Below are 15846 nucleotides of genomic sequence, written 5' to 3'. Positions count from 1 at the left end.
CCGTATCGAAAGTTCTTAATGAGCTGGAAAAACACAAGTTGGAGCTCCGTTGTAACCCCATAAGTACTTGTAGAGGGTGCCACCAATGTGCACTAACTCAATTTACGAAACCTAAAATTCAAAATTCCTTTAGAATAAGAATTGTTATTTGTTCGACAACCAGTGTTACTCTTCCGAAGCAAATACTATCGCTGAAAAATGCTAATACTTGCACATTTTATGAATGTTATCTGCCAATTTTGAAGTTGAGTTTTTGCCCACATATAATATTATGAGCAATTAAAATATTATAAATTGTAAACTTCAGCTACAATAAAATATAAACATCGGCGATACGTTTTTCTACACAATGCCGGAACATGCTCAACATACCTCGGCCTACATATAAAATTATTGATAATCGATATGCTACTATAGATATCAGCCATGCATTCATGATGAATGAACGAATGAAGAGAAAGTGTAGGTGCGTCAGCACTTAGGCTATTCCCCCGTCACGTTATTCGGAGCTAAGTACCTTAACATAACTAAAATCAACAATTAAGATAATACTTTCCGTTTATTATGAATAATGAATATATAGTATATACTGGCAATAATAACTAATAAAAAGAAAAAATTAAAACCTTTGATAGGACTTGACTTATAATGACATGAAACATTTCAATGAAAAGAAAACAGCAGTATATCCTACAAATCTATCCTTTCAGAAAACAATACACCTGAAATCAGACATCTAACAAACGTGTGGACATATATGTAGACAAACATAAGAAATATGCACGTGATCATGAATATGTAGAATAAAGCACTGAAATATGTAAAGAATCCACTCTTCATAGTCTTCCCTCATTTGCTTCATTCTTGTGGGTTTTTTCTTTACATTCTAGTGTATTTCTCGGAAATTCCGTCCAAGTCACTACTAGAACTACTGACCTGCGGTCACTGTTCCAAAATCAGCAGGGCTATACGCGAAACAAGGCAATAGTGTGTATTTGAATTTTGTTATTTAGCGTTGCTTTTCTGCCACTTTTGGTTAAACGTGACGATGAGAATGAGTGATGAATACATGCTGCAATGTATGAATTGGCACTCATAAAGAACAGCCATGCCCAAGGCGGGGTTCGAACCCGGGACCACTAGCGTCGAATAGGGCAGTAGTGAAGTACAAAGCACATGCGGAGCCTTGACTCTTGCAGTGTGACTTTCACTTCATTTTGTTTGAAGCCATGAATCAAAAAAAGATACAGACTTTTCTTTAGAAATAATATTTTGGACGGTTGTTCCGCAAATATAATATATCTGCATTACTCAATGAAACCATACAGCCTTACAAGGGCCCCGCGAAATTTTCCCATATTTTCACTGAAATGATATGATTGTTCCAAATATGTGCTTATTTAGTACTTTTTACAAATAAAATATTTCTGAATTTGAAGTACCGGGTGTACACAAACGAATATCCGAGTTTTAAACTTGTATATTTTCTATGCTATACACATTACAAATATGAACCATGTATGAAATGAAAGAGTAACTAACCAAGTTTCTATTCTACGCATGCGCAAAATTTGTTTCCTAACTCTGCCCCTTTGGGAAGCCATTCTTAAAGATGGCGACTCCCGAGCATAAGTATTTTTGTGTGTTGGAACTCACGAGTTCTAATTCAGTTGTTACAGTTCAAGGGGGATACCGGCGAAGATTTGGACGTGACCCCCGTCTGTGTGTTATGTGTGTTCACTTTCCCACTTAGATGAAATGTGGATTCATCGCTGAAATTCACACGATTAAGAAAATCGTCATCTTCTTCATTAAGAATGTGTGTGCAGAAGTTCCTACGAGCCAAATGATCTACAGGCTTTAGGGCCTGTAACAGCTGCAGACTGTACGGTCTCATTTGGGGTATTTTCCTTAACACTTTCCACACTGTCATTGTTGGCATTGATAGTTCTTGACTTGTCCGCCGCACAGATTTTCTAGGACTGCGAGTGAAAGCCGTTCTGACGCTTTCCACCTTCTCGCCTGATACACGCGGCCATCTGGAACTTTTACCTTTACACAAGCATCCTGTCGTCTTAAAACTGGTTATACCACCTACGAATGTTGTTGTCAGACGGGGGGGGGGGGGGGGGGTGTCACTAGCAAATCTTCGCCGATATGCCCGTTGAACTGTAACAACTGAATTAGACCTCGCGAGTTCGAACACACAAAAAGACTTACGCTCGGGAGTCGCCATATTTACCAATGGCTCCGCCAAGCGGCAGAGTTAGGAAACAAATTTTGCGCATGCGTAGAATAGAAACTTGGTGAGTTACTCTTTCATTTCATATATGGTTCTTATTTGTAATGTGTATAGCATAGAAAATATACAAGTTTAAAACTCCGATATTCATTTGTGTACATCCTGTATGTGTTTATTATTATTATTATTATTTTTAAACTTAAGGCAAGCAACCTAACCACACGAACTGTGCGTTCTAAGTGTTAGATAGGCCTACATTCTGACTTGGGTGCCGCGGAAAGATCTTCAAACACCGTGAAACGAAAAAGTTTGGGAACTCCTACCATACAGAATTGACGCAAATACGGTATACTTTATGTAAAAATATGTACACACTAAAAAAAATATGCAACTGAGTTGCCACCAAAAGTTGGGTAACACCGTATTTGATGTAACACATTACCTAATCGAGTGTTACAGACATCTATACTTGGTTTGACAGCAAACGGTGTAACAAGACACCAAAGATGGTGCTAAACAACGCGAATTTCGCATTAACACCAAAAAGAGTGTTACTTTATTACTTTATGTAAAAATATGTACACTCTATTTTTGGTGGCAACTGGTTGCATATTTTTTAGAGTGCACTCTAAACGGCAAGTATATGTCATGAACATCAAAATATGAACAAATATGTAACATGAAATTGACAAATATAGTTCCGAACGGTGAAATTCGCCGACATTCGACATTTTTGTTTGGAACAAAAAAAGGGGGAAAATATAACTGTATATAAAAATCTAAGCCTTGATAATATCTAGTCTCCTCTTTGTCACATAAGTTGGCACAACTGAAAAACAGCGCGGAAGATAGCAATCAAATCTGGACTCTCCGACCAGTACACGTTGGCCTATTACAAATATGTGCAAGCAAACAGTTCTTGGGAAATGATAATCAAATCATATGGGATCATAACAGCATCATAAACCAGGTATCAGCTGAACAGATTAAGAAAGGGGACAGACATATTGTATTGATATGGCAATTCCGTTCATTAAAAAAAATGGACTCTGCAAAGAAAGCAACAATACCAGGAATTAGTCATGGAGATAAAAAAAATTGAAATGGCAACGCAGTGACAATTTGCTCCGTAATTTTATTATCAACAGAATTCATATTCCATACGTGGATGACAAGATACAGACGGTAGTATCCACCAGCGCCTCGTTTAGGGAAATATCAATGTAGTCAGGCACTGGAATTTTATGGAGAAGCTTACATTCGCGTGATTGTCTATGTCAGCTTTCTGAATAATAGAAACACACACAGGTGAGGAAAGAGGGAGGGGAATTATTGCGAAGACACTTCGCGAAATTCCTTTTGTATGAGTAGCAACTGGTTGTCATAAAGAAATTACATTCCTTCAACAATCATCGTGGGTGCATTTGTTTTAGCATCTCATTCCTAAGTTCTGTGCATTTCGATTATCATCAGATAAATTTTCTAACTTTTCCCAGGGTTTTAAAATAATTTCCAGTCAATTCTGTGTTGCTTAAACATGCTAATAACTAGATCTTAAGTCTTAAACTGCAAAGATGCTGTTAAAAGAATGTGAACAAGTAACATTTTTATGTACAGTATCTTCCATCAAGAGCTTGGTTCAAAAAAAAAAGTGGAATTTATTTTATTCGAAAATACCAGCAAGTACGAAACACTTAATTTTACCTGACCCTTCTCGTTTTTGGATGTATTTTTAAAATTCCCTGACTTATCCAGTATTTCCGGGACATTTTAAAATAAACTTACCCACAATTCTGTAGAGGTTTAACACACCAATAACCAATATTTTTCATCAGGAAGCAGGTTCAGGGGAATAATGGACCATACTCTCATATGGATTTCATATTTGTACAATTTGTGTAATTAATCTTAGTGTTAATCGACTATTGTGCGATGTATTATATGTTTGTATTTGAAAGTATTTAGCGATACTCTGTTGTGATTGTACTATATTGTGTTTGTATTTTGTTCTGTAACTTTGTATAACATACCTACTGCCTTTTTTATTATCTATTTTCTGTATCTTTTCTTTGTATTTTGTAATTCTGTAGTTCTGTAATTCTGTAATTTTTAAAATGTATATTTGTTCTTTATTATAAATGTTTTAAATATGATCCTTTATAATTGGAACAATATGTTCTGTTAAGGATCTTTGCGAAATAAATTAATATTTCTAATCCGAAATTCTATCCCGTCTCCCTCCAAAATCCCAGATTCATTCAGATTTCCCATGACCCTTTAACTCGTTAGTTGAATTCCCCGACTTTTTTTTCGCTTTTCTAGGTTAGTTTGAACCCTATTTTCTCTTCTATTTTAAACCCCTGTTCAAAAAAGTGGTACATACTTAAACTGCCCAACCTTAAAAAATGTGTCAAAACCAAAAATCTTCAAAGGATCTTCAATACAAACATATTGCCTTGATAACGATACTCGTAGAAGCATCTTTCGCCCATACCCTATAGAACTGAGGGGGGGGGGGAGAAATAAAGGACTTTCTATGTGGTACACAATGTATCGAGACGACATTATCACGTTTTCCCATGATTCATTTATCGCATGTCTATGTTGTCTATGTTTTTGAATGACATGAAATTCGTAACTTTTGTTCAGTTCGATTCACCCTGTAGATTAAAAATACAGCGTCTCCGCATCATACTCAAGATTTTATCGTTATCCGGCATAAAAAATTGTGTCGGTGGCAACTGTGATTCTGGACCGCGACGTTGCATACATGCAGAATACAAAATGCTATTTTCCGTGGTACCGTAGCATTTAAACGAAGACTTAAAGCAAAAACGTGAAAAAACGTAATTGGCTTTGAAGTCTTCCATACCCTAACTCTGCGTTGATATACGTAATTCAAAAATTCACAGCAGCCGCTTCGGTGAGCGAGCGCTGTAAGTGAGTGTTCTACTTTCAATCTTGCCGCCAAAGTTTCAGGGTTCGAATCCCGACATGCGCGTTCCTTGCGAGTGTCCGTTCATCAAATGGGTCATTCCAGCGTTACTTGTCTGACATTTAACACAAAATGTAAGGTTCTAGACATGAGGTTAGATTAAAATATTCATAATGAACTGATTTCATAGAATTATGAAGTTCTTTGTAGCGTCTTCTAACAAATGGGGAAAAAAAACCTTTGGTATGATGACATAGCCTGAATGCACGAAAAGCATTAACGAAAATGTGTTACGTGTGTGACGCTTTAAAAATGTGACAAAATTGGACTTGATTTGTCTGTGAAGCATATAGACTACAGGTGCTAATGATTTTTGTTGGTGAAATATGCAACTTTAATGCATTCACAAATATGTACGCATTAATGCAATTAAAAACACTAATAATTTTCAGATTAATTAATTTTGTTATTTACATGGAGTAGGACCACTTTTCGTGGAATGCCCCAATTTCATATGGTGATCATTCATTCTGATCGTCGCGATTAGTCAGAAGTTGCAAAAAAATTACGTAAAGTAACAAAAGTATAAATTCACAACAATTTTACTGCACGCACTGAAACCAAGTAAAGGGTTAGGTGCTTACGCAATTTCCACACACTGTAAAATGGGCGGAAAACCTCTTGAAGGACTGTGGAATTTAAGAAAAAACGCAAAGATGCTCCATCAACACGCAATCTCTTTCTTATATTCTTGCAGCATCATTGGAAGGAAATGGAACTTGCTGAAAATTACGCCTTTCTTTTTTTCCTCTCTTCCCCCGAAAACCCCCCGTATCAGAGCCCATGCAATACAAACGGACATCCTTATTAACGGCTTCGATAGAGCCAAAGATCTCATTACCTGCCGTGCAATCCAGGAAGAGAATTAGGAAAGAAAGGGTTGCGCTGGTACACTCGTGGGCAAGAGTACGTCAGAGCTTCACGTCACTTCGTAACACGCTACTGGACAAAGTTTTGAAAATGGGCTTTCAGTGTAGGAACATGAAAGCACTGTTGCTTATTTTCGAAATATTAACTATGTTTTTTCTGAGGAAAAATATGTGCATCAAAGTGAAACACACGGGTAAGGGACAATCTTTGCATCTGCAAAGAACTGAGAATGGTTCTTCCCCTAACAGGTAAGTTCCAAGGCAGAAGGAAGAGCCGCCACTCTCCTACAATAATTTTTCCCGTTTTATAATCATATTCTCTACTTAGGCTGTCAATAAAATGGCAGAGTTTACTCCCTTAGTATGTGATCCAGCAGTAAGCACGTGCTCGCATTTTTCAATGAAAGAAAAAGTGCATGCTCGCAGAAATTATGCAGGTGCCTAAATGCACGCACACAAGGCGAGAGCCAAAACTTCTCTTATTAGTCCACCTTATGCTCAGATAGGCAAATCGGGACTGGATCGTCTGCTTGAAGTGCTATGCGAATCTCTATGCAATGGGTGTCCACCGGGGATCGAGCCATGGATTCCTTGATTACAAGACGGCACAGTTATCACTACGGTATCGGGGAACACCATACAGCCAGTGTCTATGAGAAGTCGCTAGGTTCGAAACTATGCGAAGGAGGACTTTATTCAGATGAAAATTGAGCATATGCTGATTTCTTTGATCGTCCATCTGGAAGGGTGCAAAGAGGTGCAAGTATGAAAAGTTCTTAACAAAGAAAAACTCTGTAAAAAAGGCTGGTGTCAAACCGACACAGACCGTGGTCGCAAGAAGTCCATACCACATTTTGGTATGTCTTATTTCAACACCTCTCTACGTTGATCAAAATGTGATGTAGACCTCCTGAGACCACTGTCTGCGTCGTTTTGACATATTTTCTTTCAGCGCGCTTTAAAAAATCCGAAACTGTACTACATTAGCTACTTTTTGCAGCAAATAACAGTATTTTTCCGAAGGCTGTCAAAAGCAAAGAACATACCTGAAAATATATGACATCTGTTTCTTCATATTGTCGCGTCCATGCCGGCAGCACTCAACGTAGCGGGTCATCAGAGCTCACCTTCCCTAGAAAAACACAAATTATGCACTGTACATTAATCAATATTGTAAAAAAGACAAACATTAACAACCGCTCATATCAAGAAACAGAAATGTGGTATTTCTGTGGGTAGGTTCCCTTACTTCAACCTTTCAAAATCCATCCTCGAGTAGGGTTTACATTGTGACGAGTTTCTTTGTTCACTGATAAGGCACGAACATCATTTGCATGTACACTGGGATGCACAAGTATTGCTCGGCAAATTGTCCATGACTACTTTCCTTAATATTTATCTTGCATCTAACGTATTTTAAGGAATAGATTATTATGCATTCTGGTGCAGAGGCTGTTAGAAGCTTGTTTGGCGTCTTCTTTCCCTTTCTGAAGCTCTCATTGCGTGAAAACAAAGTGCATGAACTTGGTGATGGGCAATTTTCTAGGTAATACTTATGCATCACACAGTACAAACAGACAATTCGGGATTTTGCACACTATTTCAAACAATATTACTAGCCTCTCAGAAAGACCTCATTCTCCAGGGAAGCTCAGTGTCTAGCAATCACTATGAAAGGAAACTAAGGATTAAGGTTATTATTACCATACACTATTCCTGAACAAATTGGTATTAGCGAACTATAATAACTATAATAGTGAGAGTCTAACTACGACTGGCCAACCTCCGTAGCCGAGTGATTAGCACAGCGCGCTACGACGCCAGGAATTACGGCCTGGGCGTGTGCTTTGTGACCGTCCCTTCATCAATTCCATCATATCATCACTCATCCCTATCTTCGCAATTAGCCACAAGTGGAAGAAAAGCGAAGTAAAATAAACCATATCAAACCAAATACAACTACGACAGAACTCTATCCAGAGAGGAGAAAGGTTTGTTCTGTACAACCGAAAGTAGTTTCTCGAAACCAAAGTTTTGTGCACATAGGCGACAAACAAATGACTCTTCAACAGAACGAAATAATGTTAGTAATCGTGCATATTTCCTTAAGAGTTACCATAATGAGGAAGAGGTATTTTGCTACCAAATGTTTGGTACCTAAACAACTAATGGCTACCAAAAGCTTTGTCTGTTGTTCCAAAAAGCTTACTGTTTTGCTGAATCAAACAAAACACTTTTTCTGAACAACTTTTTTAGTAGGAGCCGATATGATGAAAAAATATCTCGCCGGAATTCGAACCACTGAATAGAAGTCACAGTATAGGAATTCGAACCACTGATTAATTTAAAAGTCAAAGTATAGGAATTCGAACCACTGATTAAAAGTCAAAATATAGGAATTCGAACCACTGATTAAAAGTCAAAGTATAGGAATTCGAAAACCTGATTAAAAGTCAAAGTATAGGAATTCGAACCACTTATTAAAAGTCAAAGTACAGGAATTCGAACTACTGATTAAAAGTCAAAGTATAGGAATTCGAACCACTGATTAAAAGTCAAAGAATAGGAATTCGAACCACTGATTAAAAGTCAAAGTATAAGGGAAAATTATGGTGTGCCGTAAAAAGTATTCCTGAAATAAAGGTCGTACGAATTTCTTCATCTGAACAAAAGTAGGCTTTGAGGGTCAAATCAGGACACTAGATATTATTTCCCTTCGCGGACACAACACACCCACATATTCCAGCACTCTTCACCTCCTTCGTGCACCAAAATGTCGATCTGAAGGACAGGAACCGCACAAATAGCTTCACCTAATTTCCGTTTCCGGTGGTTATTCAATTTAATAACAATAATGAGGAAGAGTTATTTAGCCCGGCAACTCCCTCGCTTCTGGATACGTCATTTTTCTCTCTCTTTCTCTCTCTCTCCTCCAACCTCCAGAGGATTATAATTTAATAAAGGAGCGACAAAGAAAAAAATATTTAATTACATTTACTGGTTTCTTTATGGTAATGGATGGTAAAGACAGCAATATTAGGAGGGAAGGGAGCTGAAATGAAGGCCAAAGCCCGGCTTCTGTAAGCAGTCGCTGCAGTTATTGGTCGAGGGTTCGGGTTAGAAATAGTATTGATTCTCAGGGTGAATTTTTTAACCTTTCAAAAAGGGAAGCTGCAAAGAAACTTTGAGCGTAGACGGGGTTACGACAATTTGGTTGTGAGCATAACAAAGAAATTATGTTATCAATATTATCTAGCAATGAGCATCATTTTGAGGCCTCCCCGGTGGCGCAGTGCCAGCGTCGTCGCCTTGTAATCAAGAGGTCCCGGGTTCGATACCCGGTGGAGGCACATAGCGGCTCGGATCCCACTTTAAACTGTAGGTCCAGTCCCAATTAGCCATACTGTGCATAAAGTGGACTTAAAACACCAACTCAATCAATGAATAAATCAATCACTTTGAAGAGACTCCCCGATGGCGAAGTGATAACATCTTCACCTTGTAATCAAGGCGTCTTGGGTTCGATACACGGCGGAGGCGCATAATGGTTCGGACCCCATTTTAAACTGTGGGTCCAATCCCGATTAGCCTATCTGTGCAAAAGTGGGCTTTAAACACATTGAAACTTCCAAACTTAAAAGATGGGGGCGGCGAATATCATTCATTTCAAATTAGAAGAAACCAAATTTTGTTTCAAGTCCACTTTATGCACATACAGGCTAATCGGGACTGCACCTATAGTTTAAAGTGGGATCCGAACCACTGTAGGTCTCTGATATCGAACCCGGGACCCCTTTATTACAAGGCGACAACGTTAGCACTGCGGCATCAAGAAGGCACTAACAGAAAGTAAAAACGTTTAAAATTTTTAGATTGGATTATAGAAATAAAGTTCGGGTAATTAGTATCTGAATAGAATAACCGCAGTAATAAATACATTACTCGATCAAATAAATGCCTGCAATATGCGGGAACCAGGAAAAATTCCAAAATCAACGTCAAACTTTCAACTTTTGAAACATGTCTGAATGTATGCAAAAAGAAAAAAAAATGCGAGATATTTTCACTTCTCGACTGCAGTGAGAGAAAAAATGTGACTAAATTGGGTGGCATCTGCCAGCCTCATGAAATTAATAAACACTCAGAATGGGACAAGGTAAGCAGATGGTGATTCAACCACTCTTCACCCCACCGATACATTTCTAACAAGAAACGAGATACATGAAAAATTCATACGCTCATAATTATGATGGCGATAAATGTATCATATTCTCTGAAATGCAAAAACTAAAAATATATCTAATATATTTTCATTCTTCTTTATCATCTGCAGTTACTACCCCGAGAACATCATAAACGGGAAGCAGCTCCTCTGCGAACGACCATAATGCACGTGTCCTCCCAAGTATTGCACACACCTCCAGTCCACTTTTATAGCATCGCCTGCAATCAAAGCAACAGGACTGGTAGGCGGGAGTTTTTCCAAACCATCAAACAAAAGCTCTATGCATATGGTTGGGGAAGGAGTTGTAAAAAACGTAAGGGAATCAAAATATCCTTCCATACTCTCATTACAACCCAACGTTTTTATCTTAAAACGTAACGCTGCGCCCTCTTCTTTTGAAAGAACGGCTAAGCTGTTTCAAGATACCTAGTTGGCGTTTAATATTAGATCTTAATACCACTTAAACCTTCGTTAACAAGGTAATGAAATACTGTCGCAGGTTGCGATGCAGTACTCGGAATTCCGGTTCTGGATATGAAAACAGGACATAAACACAACAAGAATGGAGTCCGGAACACTTTCTTCCGTAATTGTGCTCTGCCGTTTGATTCTAGAACAATGCATTGTTAGAGAGCTAATAATGACTATTCTTAGTCACGTAGTTTATCCGCGATTGGACACCACACTTTATACTGAGGCACCATTTGTCCCCTTCTGTATCCGCATGCGTTGAGCTTTTCATGTGAAGAAAACTGTGCAAGATCCTTCTACAATGTACAATAATTATTCGGTACGTTTGCACGCATTAATTCCAGCCATTTCCGTTCATTATTGCGAACATTATTGCCAATCCTTGACCGAACGACATTCTTAGAAAACCGGACTCTTTTTAAGCTATCGAAAGAATAACCTGGTTATAACTAATGAATTGGCACAATTCCCGAGCATGTTCACATTACGCTATAGACTACTAAGTACTGTTCCCACCCTTGTTTTATCCCTTAGTATTCATCCATAACTTATTTTCATATGCCGCTTACTTTATTCTCACGGTGTAGTAGCTACTTACATATACACTTTACACTAATGTGCAGATATACTGCTCCGAATGCCATTCTTACATACCAAACCCAATTGGATGCAGCTCTTATATCTCCTTGGGGTGTTCCAAGTTTTATCCTACTTGATCCTCAATCATCAACTTTACTACTAATGTATTCCCTTTCAAGCTTACATTATGTCCTAACTTTCTTTTTACATTGTCTTACATCCCTCTCCTTTTCACCCTCATTCTTCCTTTTGGATTGTTCAACGTCAGCTTTCTTCGCGTTTTCTTCTCATCTAACCTCTCAACATGTGAAAACTATCATCTAGTATATCTTTATTCTCTTGAATCAAGTCCTGGTCCTTCTGCACTAGTGTACTGGTTTTTCGTATTATTTCGACCTCTCAAAAATGTATTAACTATCATTCTTCTGTCAAGTTGACTTTTCTTATTACTTCCACCCTTACTATTTATGTCAACTATCTTCTGCATTGTCAATCTAACTCGCCTTTATGTCTTCCAATTCTTATTCTTCCCTCTGCATAGTTCATAGCCAGCTTTCCTTGTGTTTTGTGCTAACCTCATAAGTACAAACTATCATCTAGTGCAGTGGTTCCCAAACTTTTTCGTTTCACGGCGCCCTTAGTGTTTCAAGATTTTTTCCGTGGCGCCCAAGTCAGAATGTAGGCCCTATCTAACACTTGCAACGCTCAGTTAGTGTGGTTAGGTTGCTTGCCTTAAGTTAAAAAATAAACACATATTTGGAAAAAGTGTAACGTCAGTGAAAATACTGGAACCACTAATCTAGTGTTTTTTTATTCTCTTGGGTCTTTCAATTCGTGTTTCTTCTGCACTAAGCCTTATTGGTTTTTATATTAACAAAAATTCTTCCGTCCTTACAAAACGTTTCTTCCATCTGTAGCATTTTCATTCTTCTCTCTTGAGACCACTTTTATTCCTTTCCATCCTTACATGTATAACCAAGAACTACTTCAATTCATTCATCACCACACATTTTCACATACCATACTATTATTATTATTACATATCTTACGGAATGGAATATACATAGAAAATACCGGGAATAGTATGACATTAGATTTCAGACTTGATTATTTCCAGAATACATGTCTGATTTCAATTTATACATTTGTTTCTAGTACAGATATTATGTTAGCATACTTGTGATTTGAAAGGTCGAAGGAGAGAAAAAAAACAGTCCGTCCCAATTATGGTAAATTAAAAATGTATAATTTATATCATTGATCAATTTCTAGCAAGATATAACTCGGAAGTAAATAATTTATTCGGTTCCTTTAAATTCTTTAAGAAGTAGTCTGAAGAAACAAAAGAACAAGGACATGGTGAAATATCAAATATGAATTTCAGTAGAATTTAAACATAATAGTTTCTTTTCTATTATGCATGTGGTTATTACATGTCTTTTTCGAAAATTATACACGACTTTTGCGCGAGTTCTTGTTCCCTCGTTGGAAATGTGATCTTGCTCCTTCTAATTCCTTGGTAAAAGAGCTCTCCAGTTTCCCGGAAGACGCACCAGGCTGAACGTCAAGTAGCTCGAGGCTATGCTCCAGTTAGGAACACGTGACCTACGTTTTTGTCGTTGCCTTGGTTACTGAATAGTATATTTCCGTTGATATTAATGTTTCATTTTGACAACGATATTCTTCGAGACTTCGAATGCAGCAGACAAATTCATAATTTGGATCAGTGCATAACTTTATTACACATTTTTAAAAATGCAAACATGAACATATTCATAATTAAATTAATACATGTTGAGATTTTCTAGAAAACAAATGAAAGAATTTATATTTTCCTGAACTGCATATTTAGCTGTGTTAATGTTAGATAATAATAATAATAATATAAAAGTAATTAAGTTAAGACGAGTTGTGTGGGAAGGATGGGGACAAAAGAGGAACAGTTTACAAGATACTTGTTGGAAAATCTAATGCTGACGCCCATAAAAAGACAAGGCGGAAATGTAGAATGCTTGTGTTGGTACGGCACCTTCATTTTTAGGAATGTCGGATTAATATTTGTTAATCTATTTCTTTGATTATCACAAAGTCATATTGTCGATATGTGTTTCACGCTAATCATAAATACATCTTATAGGACAGTGGTTTCCAAATTCAAAAGGTCTGAGGGCCAAAATTATATCCAGCAGTTGATTGGCGGGCCGCATTTTTTTTGGGGGGGGGGGGGATTAAAAATTACAAAAATTGTAAGTACTGAACTGAAAATGTAGTACTTTCGCATGACCTAAATTTCTAAAATGAGGCAATAAAAACAATGGAATCACAAATCAAAATTGTATAATTACAATTCATTTCACAAAAAAAAAAACAATACTTATGGATGAATTGAAAGAAATGAAAAACACACCATACAAATGAGAATCCTTCATAGTATGTGTTCAATATGAAAATTGAGGCCGATATGCTTCTCTTATTAAAATTGGAATGTTCACTTCAATATCTGTATTTGAAAGTCTCAGAAGGTGAAGCAGTGAAGAATCTGCCAGTCGGCTTCTGTAGCGGTTCTTGATGAACTTCATTGAAGACACTTTCAAACGTTCACGGGCGAGTTCATTCCGCATAGCGAAGGGGTTGGAATGCATGGTGTGAAGAGAAAGTTACGTCACTTTAGATTCTTCTGATGATCATTATTGACTGCAAAATAAATTCTACCTGTGATATGGTCTTTCTTCACAGAGCTTCCGTTTCTTCAGTAAAAATATAACGTATTTTAATAAAAATACATAAAATTAATGTAGTTTGCAAATTGGCTTCGCGGGCCCCATGCGGCCCGCGGGCATCCAGTTGGAAACCCCTGTTATAGGATATACGAACTTAACGTTCTTTTTCCAATCGCAAACATATATTCAGATCACAGACACACAATCTTGTTGGATATACTCATTACTGTTTTTGCTACATTACGGCACATAATTAATTTTGAGTCATTCAGTTTCTGCTGCTAACGTTTAACATATTAGTGTTGAATAAAATACCATTTTCACACATAACTGGTAATGCTTGTTGATATGATTATCCAACTGAATGGTACGTTAGTGATGTAAAGCGGCGCGTATTGATGTGAATATAAATTAGTTATTTATATATTTTTGCTAATTTTTACCATCCCTTTAAGAGCTTTCTGGATGCAGTCACGTTTTCTGTTGATACTCAAGTCATGTACAGTGACGAGCGTAAGTGGATTGTTGGTTCAGAAGAAAAGGTGAAATTCGAATTTATAACAGGTAATCTATCTATCTCTTAAAGTCAATTGGCAAAAAAGCAGCATCTATATTCACAGTTAACGACAATTATCCTTTCTTTCGGATAACGCATAGTACGCTGTGTAATCAGTACACTCTCCTCAATTCGCTTCTCTGTCAAGGTGAAGTTCGACCGACATTATTCGATTGTCTTTGCATAAAATTTTATAATACTACGTGTGATCAGTATCAGTATTCTTGGTGAAAGTAAAAACTTTCTAATTAATTTTACAAGATGTTAAAATGAGTGCATCAAAATTACACATCCCTATCAAATTCGTTAACTCTACCACGTCTACAGAGACGGTATCAAAGTAAAGTGACCGAGCTTATCATTTTACCTCAAATTGTGCACTTACATAATGTTGCTTACCGTATTTGATTCTTCTACATTTCGAATAGATCTATTCGCAATGCAGTGAGTGGCCCTTGTCGCACTGTCAATCAGAAGCTCACTAAATATTCGGTCGTTTACCGACAGAAAAAGCAAATGCCAGTGGAAAACGTGAGTGGGTTTGTGTGGTTGCATACATTCAGGATAAAACTGTAGGTTTTTGAGAGCTCCAAGCGTCCAAAGGAAGCCACAACGAACAAAATGTTACTCAGGAAAATTGTTGTTCTTTATCTTGCTTACGCACTGTGAACATTACGGAGTATCAATGTGGAAGATGGCTGGGGGCTGGAATATAGACAAATTTGCTACGCATTTTCTCCATTTCCTGTTTTTTCCCCCGTGTATCTAGCTGTCGGTCATTTACTCAACAATTAATAGGCGTTTTCTTTGTTTCTTCTTGTTCATTTCTATTTCCATGTTTCTCTTGGTCTCATTTTCTTATTTTATTTCGACCAGTTTCTTTACCCCTTTTCTTTGTCTCAGTGTTCACATATCTGGCTTCTTCATTCTCCCTCCACCCAATTTCTTAATTTCTGTTCCTTGTGTATCTCTATACCTGTTTCTGGATTTCTTTTTTACATCACTTAGTCTCTCTCGCGATAAGGTGGTGTGATGGTGACGCTCTTTGCCTCATAATCAATGGGTCGCCGCTTCGATCCGAGATGGAGGTTTACTGCATAATGGTTCGGGCCCTAGTTTAAACTGTAGGTTTGAATGCTATGCTTTGTTTTACTTCACGTTTCTGCCACTTTTGGCTAATTGCGAAGGT

General features: G+C 37.5%; 1 protein-coding gene across 7 annotated transcripts in view; it reads right to left on the bottom strand.

The window, feature by feature from the left end:
* The window catches only part of LOC145987701 (protein bric-a-brac 1-like), a 663074-nt gene that overhangs the window by 492254 nt on the left and 154974 nt on the right, over positions 1-15846 (bottom strand). For all 7 annotated transcript variants that reach the window (XM_083122257.1, XM_083122259.1, XM_083122260.1 and 4 more), the window contains one exon: positions 7153-7238. The gene's annotated coding sequence lies outside the window, so the exon portion shown is untranslated. The remainder of the gene's footprint in view (positions 1-7152; positions 7239-15846) is intronic.

Source organism: Lepisma saccharinum, chromosome 5 (genome assembly GCF_977018435.1).
Source record: "Lepisma saccharinum chromosome 5, izLepSacc3.1, whole genome shotgun sequence".
NCBI classification, from domain to species: domain Eukaryota; kingdom Metazoa; phylum Arthropoda; class Insecta; order Zygentoma; family Lepismatidae; genus Lepisma; species Lepisma saccharinum.
This window is presented reverse-complemented; position numbering and strand designations above follow the sequence as displayed.